Raw genomic sequence first — 7,994 nt, forward strand, 5'->3', positions numbered from 1 at the left:
GGCATTGATATCCTACAAGGTCAAACTCTGCAAACCTCTGTCGGTGAAATCCACCTCCTGGTTAGAGTAATCAAACCAGTACCTGAGGGGAAAAGCCAACTGGGAACCAGTAAGTCTACAGTCCCTGGAAGAGAGGTAACTGTCAAATAATATAAATTGTCTGAGAGACATAGGGAAATAGGATAAACTATCCAAAAACTGCACCAAGTGCGTATTGCACCTTTCATCCATAGTGCTTTCAACATCCCAGTATAGCCAGTAAAAAGCAGATGGCTCTTGGCAGATGGCTACAGACTACTGATCATTGAATAAGGTAGTGCCCTCCATTGGTGCAGCTGTGCCAGCATTGCCGCCATCTTAGATACCTTGGTCTTGGTTCTAGGAGTGCACCAAGCCGTACTGGACTTAGCAAATGCTTTTTCAGTACAGTATACCCCTGGCTGCTGAGTCACAAGATGAATTTGCCTTCACGTGGGACGGGCAGCAATGGACCTTTCAAGTGCTTCCCCAAGGCCATCTACACAGCCCCGTGATAGATCATGTGATGGTAGCCCGAGAACTTCCCCACATCAGTAAAATGGGCCCATTACATTGATGACATAATGTTTAATGTTGACATGGGAAAACTTGCCTCTGCTGCAGGCCACTCTGTAGATTTTGCTGGAACATCTGTGAGCAAATGGATGGGCAATGAACCTGCAGAAAATTCAAGGCCCAGGTACTGCTGTAAAGTTTTTGGGAGTCATATGGGTGCGTGACACAAGTGTTGTCCCAGAGGCTGTTATCAACAATGTGCAGGCCTATCCAAACCCTAAGAATGTGGAAGAAGTGCAAGCTTTTGAGGGATTTGGGTTTGGGAGGACTTTTATTCCTCACTTGGCACAGTGCATTTGTCCATTATACTGCCTACTGCCTGGTAAAGAAAGGGCACATAGGGGATCAGAGCAACAAGCTGCCTTTGAGAAAGCAAAAATACTAGTGAAGCAGATTAAAGGTCTGGGCATCTCCAAAGCGGGGCTACAATTTGAGTTAAATGTGCCCATGACTCCGGAAGGTATAGGTTGGGCACTTTGGCAGAAACAACAGAAGGAGAGAGAATCCCTAGGATTTTGGTCCCAGCTCTGGAAGGGGGCAGAAAACTGATATTTTCCTGTAGAACAACTGTTCTTGTCAGTGTACACAGCACCCCTCCATGTAGAGCCTCTTATGAAGGAACAGCATACCATGGTAAGAATGTCCCTTGCTGTCAAGAGGTGGATGGAGAATATGTTCCATCAACCCATCTCTACCAAGGCTCAACTTGTCACTTTGACTAAGTAGCATGCCTTTTTGCATCAGAGGAGTATCCTGTCTGCCAGCCAACTGTCTCTAGAAATGCAGGTTGTACTAGGCCCTGTAGAATATGTATCAATAGATCCTTCAAATGCCCCGACCTCCTATGGCAGCCTTTGTGGCCTGTAAGAGGGAAGCGGGGAAATTCCCACTGATGCCTGGCATACAAATGGGTCTAGTCAGGGCAGACCACCCACGTGGACTGCAGTCACTATTCAGCCCACCACTGACACCATCTGGATGAAAAGAGGAATGAACTGAAGCAGCCAGTGGTCTGAACTCAGATTTGGCTGGTGATCATCACTCATGAGCCTTGGCCATTAACCCTTTGCACTGACAGTTGGGCTGTTCTAAAGGGGTTAATCCTATGGCTTAGACAATGGGAAGAGGAGGTGTGGGTGATCACCAAGGTGTGAATAAGCCCTTGTGGGGTCAGGATATGTGGAAAGACATTTGGGTTTGCTTGCAAGAGCCTGAGGCAGTCCTCACTCTCTTCCAACTCCCAGCTCATAAGGTGCTGACACCCCTTGGCAATCAGGAAGTTAGTGCCCTAGCCCAGGTATGAGCCTAGCAACGGACCCTTCAGTAGACACAGCAGACTGGGTGCATAGGAAGAGCGACCACCATAGTACCTGGGTGGGATGGTGTATTGCTGAGGATGCCAGATTGCTCTTGAAATACAGTGACTTCATTAATGCAGTAACAGCATGTCCTGGGTATTCTAAACAGTGCCCAAGGCAATTGCCATAGGACTCTGGGGGCCATCCATCAGAGTTCCCAACCAATGAGAGATTGACAAATTGATTATATTGGTCCCCTCCTTTTGAGTGAGGGTTCTAAATATGCCTTGGCTTGTGTGGACACTGCGCCTGGCCTAACCCAAGCTCTCCCCATCACCATGCAAACCAGGCTGCCACCATTAGGGGATTAGAGAAGCTGAGTACCATGTAGAGATACCCTCATCCAGTAGACAGTCATTGGGGATCATATTTCAAAGGTCACAATATACAAGACTGGGCAAAAGAGCATGACATTGAATGGAGGTTCCATTTCCCTTGTAACCTATAAGTAGCAGGGTTGGTAGAAAGCAAGAATGGAAAATTAAATCAGCAAATTAAATAACTAGCTGGTAAAACCACCTTGGCCGGGTGGGCTAAAGTACTATCCCAGGCTTTAATACATTTGAATGATCAACCGGTAAGGCCTGTTGCCCCATATGTCAGACTAGGGACCCCTACACCCAACACCATAAAGATATGGAGTCTTGGGAGATGGTCATTGTCCCAACTCTCACCATGGATCACTGTGCTGTGCTGCTGAGAATACTCAGCTCCACCACGCCTGGCAAAGGTAATCTACTGGAATTTGCAGTGGGTGAGTTACACCCTTGGGTGGGCGGGAGCTACTCAATATCCACTCGGATCCCACTGTCCTGCTGCAAGCTGGACTTGTTGAAATGCACAGTACCTAGAATGGAACACACACTACTGAAAGAGGGGAGAAAGTGAGGGCGCCTGTCTGGCGTATCCCACACCCAGTCCATCTCCATGCCTGAAGTGCTGTTTCCCCAGCCAACATGTATGGTATCCACAACCAGGTCAGATTCCTAAAGCTGCTGCCATACTAACATCTAAGGATTGGGCCACAAGTGCAATTATTATAGAAGGGGAAGACCTTCCCATACAAGTTCCTATTAAATATCTATCTTTTTGACCTTAGACTCCCTCTGCTCCTGTGGCATCCAGTCATGGAATGGGCACCTAATGATAACACCTTTCTACAGTGGGCCTCCTCTTAGTAAGCCTGGCAAAGGAATCCATCCAACTGTTAAGTACGTGGTCAGTTGCCCCTCTCTAGCTCATCAGGATTGCCATGGAGGGTATCACCACTCCAGGAAGGGGACTTGAAGGCACTAAAGCAATAAATTAAGGAATAATAAGCTAGGATTAGGACTCTCAATTCATCTGATATTACCAATACTGATCCAGAAGCCTGGCCTGTGTCACGCACTATTAATAAGGCTAAGTATGGGTATTCTTTTTCTGTCGATCAAGCTACCTAGGCAGCCCATCAAACTGCTGACCAGAAGGTCCTAAAAATACCACCATCAGAGTCATGGGTGGCTACACTCATATTTGGGATGGAGTCATGTGGCTTACCCTGGGTTATGGACATTTGTACACTAGTGCACCCCTATGTTGGGGACAGAAAAATCACTCTAAACAGAACCAACCCAAGTGTACCAGGGATATGAGCTAGATATCACCAGAACTGTGTAGTCATTCTGTCACATGAAAGAATGGTGACTGGTTTGGCACTGACTGGTTGCACTGGCCAGGTATTTATTGGGTAGCCCTGAATGGGATCCAGTAGTTGTGTGGCAAAAATCTTTGGGCTGATGCACCCTGGGTTTTCCCTGGACATAGGAGACAATCTGCCCCATGGTAACAAAAGTTGCAAACCACCATCTCCTCAAGGCCAGATGGGCATGTTCTGTTTCCTACTGGAATGATCATTTGGCCACCATCTCTGTTCCCTCCGTTGGCCTAAAGGACAATTAATAGCACTCATAGAAGGCCTTACTAAATTCACCCAGAAAGTCTTAAATGATAGATGACAAAATCTGTTCTTACTGAACACTGAAGTGTCTCTAATGAGAAAATCTGTCCTCCGAGATAGGATGGTCTTGGACATTATTACTGCCTCTCAAGGAGGCATCTGTGCCATTATCCAAACAGAATGTTGTATATTCATACCTGATGAGTCCACTAATACATCATCTTTATTAGATCACATGAGAACACAAGTGAACGCCATGAGTGACCTGACCCCCAGCCTAGGGGACCTAATAAATCAGTGGTTCAGATCCTGGGGCGGAAAAAATTATTACTTATTTTGGGAATTATTATCTTAATCTGGTTTTTCTCTTGCATGTGCCTGTACTGTTGCTGTGGTATGTGCCTGCAGGACAACCAGATAGCTGCCAAATGAGCCACCTCCATGGTAGTAAAACCTGCTGACTGCTCAGGGCACAGTATGCTGGGGGCAGGGGGTGGGGCTTGTAAGACCAACAGCTGGTTGATCTTCTAGCCAGACCTGGGCAATTGGAGGCTCCTTACCAGCTCCTCTGTCCTTAAACTGTACGTTCTGCACTAGGAGCTGCTTCAAGGACGCAGCCTTGAGACAGTCTGTGTTATTGAGACCATCTGGACTGTATACAAGACTGAACCCTGTTAAGGCCTCTTTATAAGCTCTTAAGATTCTGTGGGGCAGGTGCAGAGACCTACTCATCTTGCAGCCACCTGCCTACCAATCTGCAGTGGCCCTCCTCTTTCTCCAGTCTCTCCTTGCCTTTCACATACATGGGCTAGTTGTGAATTTCACCCGGAAAATCCCAGGCTTGCAAACCCCACCAGGTCAAAGTTGTACACGTCTCCCTTCACTTTCTCACCCTGATGATATTGTAAACATAAAGAAGCACCTTGAATAGAATATTGTAAACAGCATAGCATCAATGGCCCCTGTAGTCATAACCTTCATATTGGAAAGCGTCTGCATTTTTAGCCTTGCTTCAATAATTTTTGTCAGCGTAACAATCTCCCAGAAAACTGCTGCATCCAAGGACTATTTTGTTTGTTACTTTGTAACATTTGGGGCTGTCACAGGTGTGAATTGAGAACCCAGTCAGTCAGTATCAGAAGCAACAATTGAAAATCTTCTTTTTTTTTTTTTTAAACGTCTTTATTGAAGTATAACTGCTTTACAATGGTGTGTTAGTTTCTGCTTTATAACAAAGTGAATCAGTTATACATATACGTATGTTCCCATATCTCTTCCCTCTTGCATCTCCCTCCCTCCCACCCTCCCTATCCCACCCCTCTAGGTGGTCACAAAGCACCGAGCTGATCTCCCTGTGCTATGCAATTGCCAACACAGTAACTCCATTGAAAACGCAGGGTGAAATGCGCAGTTGCGAGGGGCCTGCGGGGCTGTGAGACTCTAAGAAGGAGTGCAGAGCTGCGCACAGGGAGGGCGACGTTGGCCAGGCGCCTGCTTCCTGCTCTGGCTCCTGGTCCTGTTGTCTGGTTAGAGCCCGACTCGGAGCTACTTTTGACTTCTTTCGGATCATAACCTTCTCTGGGGAATCTGAATTGCCTCAAACAGCAATTCCCCAAATTTCCATTTGGTATTCTCCAATGCAAATGCCCGTTCACCAGGATTTAGAGGTTAAGTCATGCATGTGTTTTCAGAATTTCAGTCAATATTTTGGTGGCATTCTTTTATTTAAGGGAAGCCTGTGCTGTAAAGGTTAGTTCCAGCACGCCTAGAGTGTTTTGGAAAAGTAAGAGGTATACCAAGACAGTGTTGACTCCTAGTCAAGGCATGAATTGTACTGATTAATAGTGTTGCTTTTCATCCGAGGGGCCATGATGAGTTCTGGTGGTTTGTAGCGGCTTGTGAGGTGTTGTTTATCGATAACAGTGAGAGGCTGGTTTACACCTGCTTTAAGTGAGACCCCCGAAGGGTTCTTCCACTGGGGCTGGTTACTTCACAAGAATATGCCTAGATTAGGTCTCCTGGTTTTTATACGTTCTGTGCCTACCTTGGTGGTTTCCAATTTGAGAAAGTACATCGACTACAGTCCTGCAGATGGAGGGCAATCAGAGCTAGTTCCTGGCTTCTCCTGATCTATGCTATGAGGTGGCCTTTCCTTGAGATTCATTTCCTTACTTCAATGCCGCTGCTATTTTGTATTCTTTTCTGGCTATAACCTTTAGATTCTTAAGCATTATCATTGCGAGTCCTGTGAGAGTTCTTCAGAGACTGAAACTTGTCTGATTGCCACCGTTAGTGAAGCCTCCAACAAGAAAAACAAAGAACAAAAATAAATCAAAAAAGGCAGAAGAAACTGAGGGAGTGCAAGGAAGAGAAAAAGCAACAAAAATAAGGCAAAAAATCTCTAACTCATATCCTCAAGAAGAAAAGGTGTTTGTTTATTCTGTCCAAAACAACAGACTTAGAGGTTATTTGAAAAAAAAAAAAAATTGTAGAAAGTTTGGGAGATAGAGGAAATCTAAAAAGCAGGAAAAAAGGCAAAGCAATGGAAAATAGTGAAGATCCATATGTTTAAATATTTTCTAATAGAAGTTCTAGAATATCAGAGAAGTTGGGGTGGGAAAATTGACAAAGAAATAATTCATGAGAGTCCCTAGAACAGAAAAAAAATTACTCCATATTGAAAAGTTATTAACTGAGTACCAGCCCAATGAATTAAAATGTTCCCAACCAAGATATACCATTATCATGCAATTTTGTAATACCAGAAATAGGAGAAAAGTTTTCAGAGGGAAAAAGAAAACACACCAAAACACAGGATTATGTGATTATAGTATTCTAGCAATACAGAGAAAACTCTAAAATATTTCTGAAGAATTTTTTTAAAGTTATTACAAAGAATGACTTAAAATTACAAAATTTCAAAACACGTCTGTATTTGTAAGTCTTGAGCATAGGCATATGCCTCCAAAAATGTATCAAGATTCTTTTTCATGATATGAAGCAAGGTGTTATGCAGTTGTTTTAGCATGTGTGTGTGTGTAAAATGCTTCATGAATTTGCATGTCATCTTTGTGCAGGGGGCATGCTAACCTTCTCTGTATCATTCCAATTTTAATATATGTGCTGTTGAAGCAAATACTCATTTAGGATTTTGATTAATATAAATACTAATAACTAAAATATTCAGAAAAACTATTTTAAGTGTGGCAAATAGGGATCACATATTACTGCAATAGGAGAGACAATAAACCTTTCTAAATCACTAACTATCCTGTGCTGGACCTAAGGACACTAGAAAGTAAAATGTTGATGTATTGACACCTATTTAAGTGTTAGATGTTTAGAAAATATTAAACATTTTAATTTAAAAAAAGATAAATTGTGGAAATTTACCATTTTGATCACTGCAACACATGATAGTGACTGGATATCATCCCTGATAATTATGGGTTTCTATATAACAGCGAAATGTAATCACAAAGAACAGCCATCACAGGAAGCAGAACTTGAAAAAAAGGTATTTATCATTATATCACTTGATTCATTCCTATGTTATGCAATCTTGGTACCTGTGTGCCAGAGAATTTAGCCTCTACATTTCCAAAAAATATTTTGAAAGTCACTACGAATATTCTGGTTTTTATTCCCTCTCAAAGAAAGTCATCTCTTTCCTTTTCCTCTTTTTCATATTGCATGATATGCACCTTGATAGCAGGGAAGAGAGAGGAGAAATATGTTTCTTTGCTGTTAAAATAGAGACTCTCATAAACAATGTGTTTCTATGGCCATAGTGCCTGTGCATGCGCCAGTATATGTGTGTTAACCTCATCAGCGTTTAATCCTTAACTGTACTATAGGAGATTACTTAGTACAGGATTTCTTTTTATAACCTCATAGAAGTGAGTTTTGAAGGAGGAATAATTTTGGTTGTGTTATTTACTGCATGCGGTGCAGCTCAGTAAATAAATTGTACACAGATATAGTTTATTGTATACAGGAGAACTCTATCCAGAGCAAAGATGACTACACTGGCGTTCTCCGCACTAATCCCTCATGAGTTTTGTATTTGTGCCAAAGTACTTTTGGTAATATTTATTGAGAGG

General features: G+C 43.2%; 1 non-coding gene across 1 annotated transcript; it reads right to left on the bottom strand.

Annotated features, from left to right (window-relative positions):
- Window positions 1-6,923: 6,923 nt before the first annotated feature.
- LOC118891399 lies at window positions 6,924-7,026 on the bottom strand. The gene has a single exon (XR_005018982.1). It is a non-coding gene; the product is annotated as a U6 spliceosomal RNA (small nuclear RNA).
- Window positions 7,027-7,994: the final 968 nt, after the last annotated feature.

This window comes from Balaenoptera musculus, chromosome 2, assembly GCF_009873245.2.
Source record: "Balaenoptera musculus isolate JJ_BM4_2016_0621 chromosome 2, mBalMus1.pri.v3, whole genome shotgun sequence".
NCBI lineage: Eukaryota > Metazoa > Chordata > Mammalia > Artiodactyla > Balaenopteridae > Balaenoptera > Balaenoptera musculus.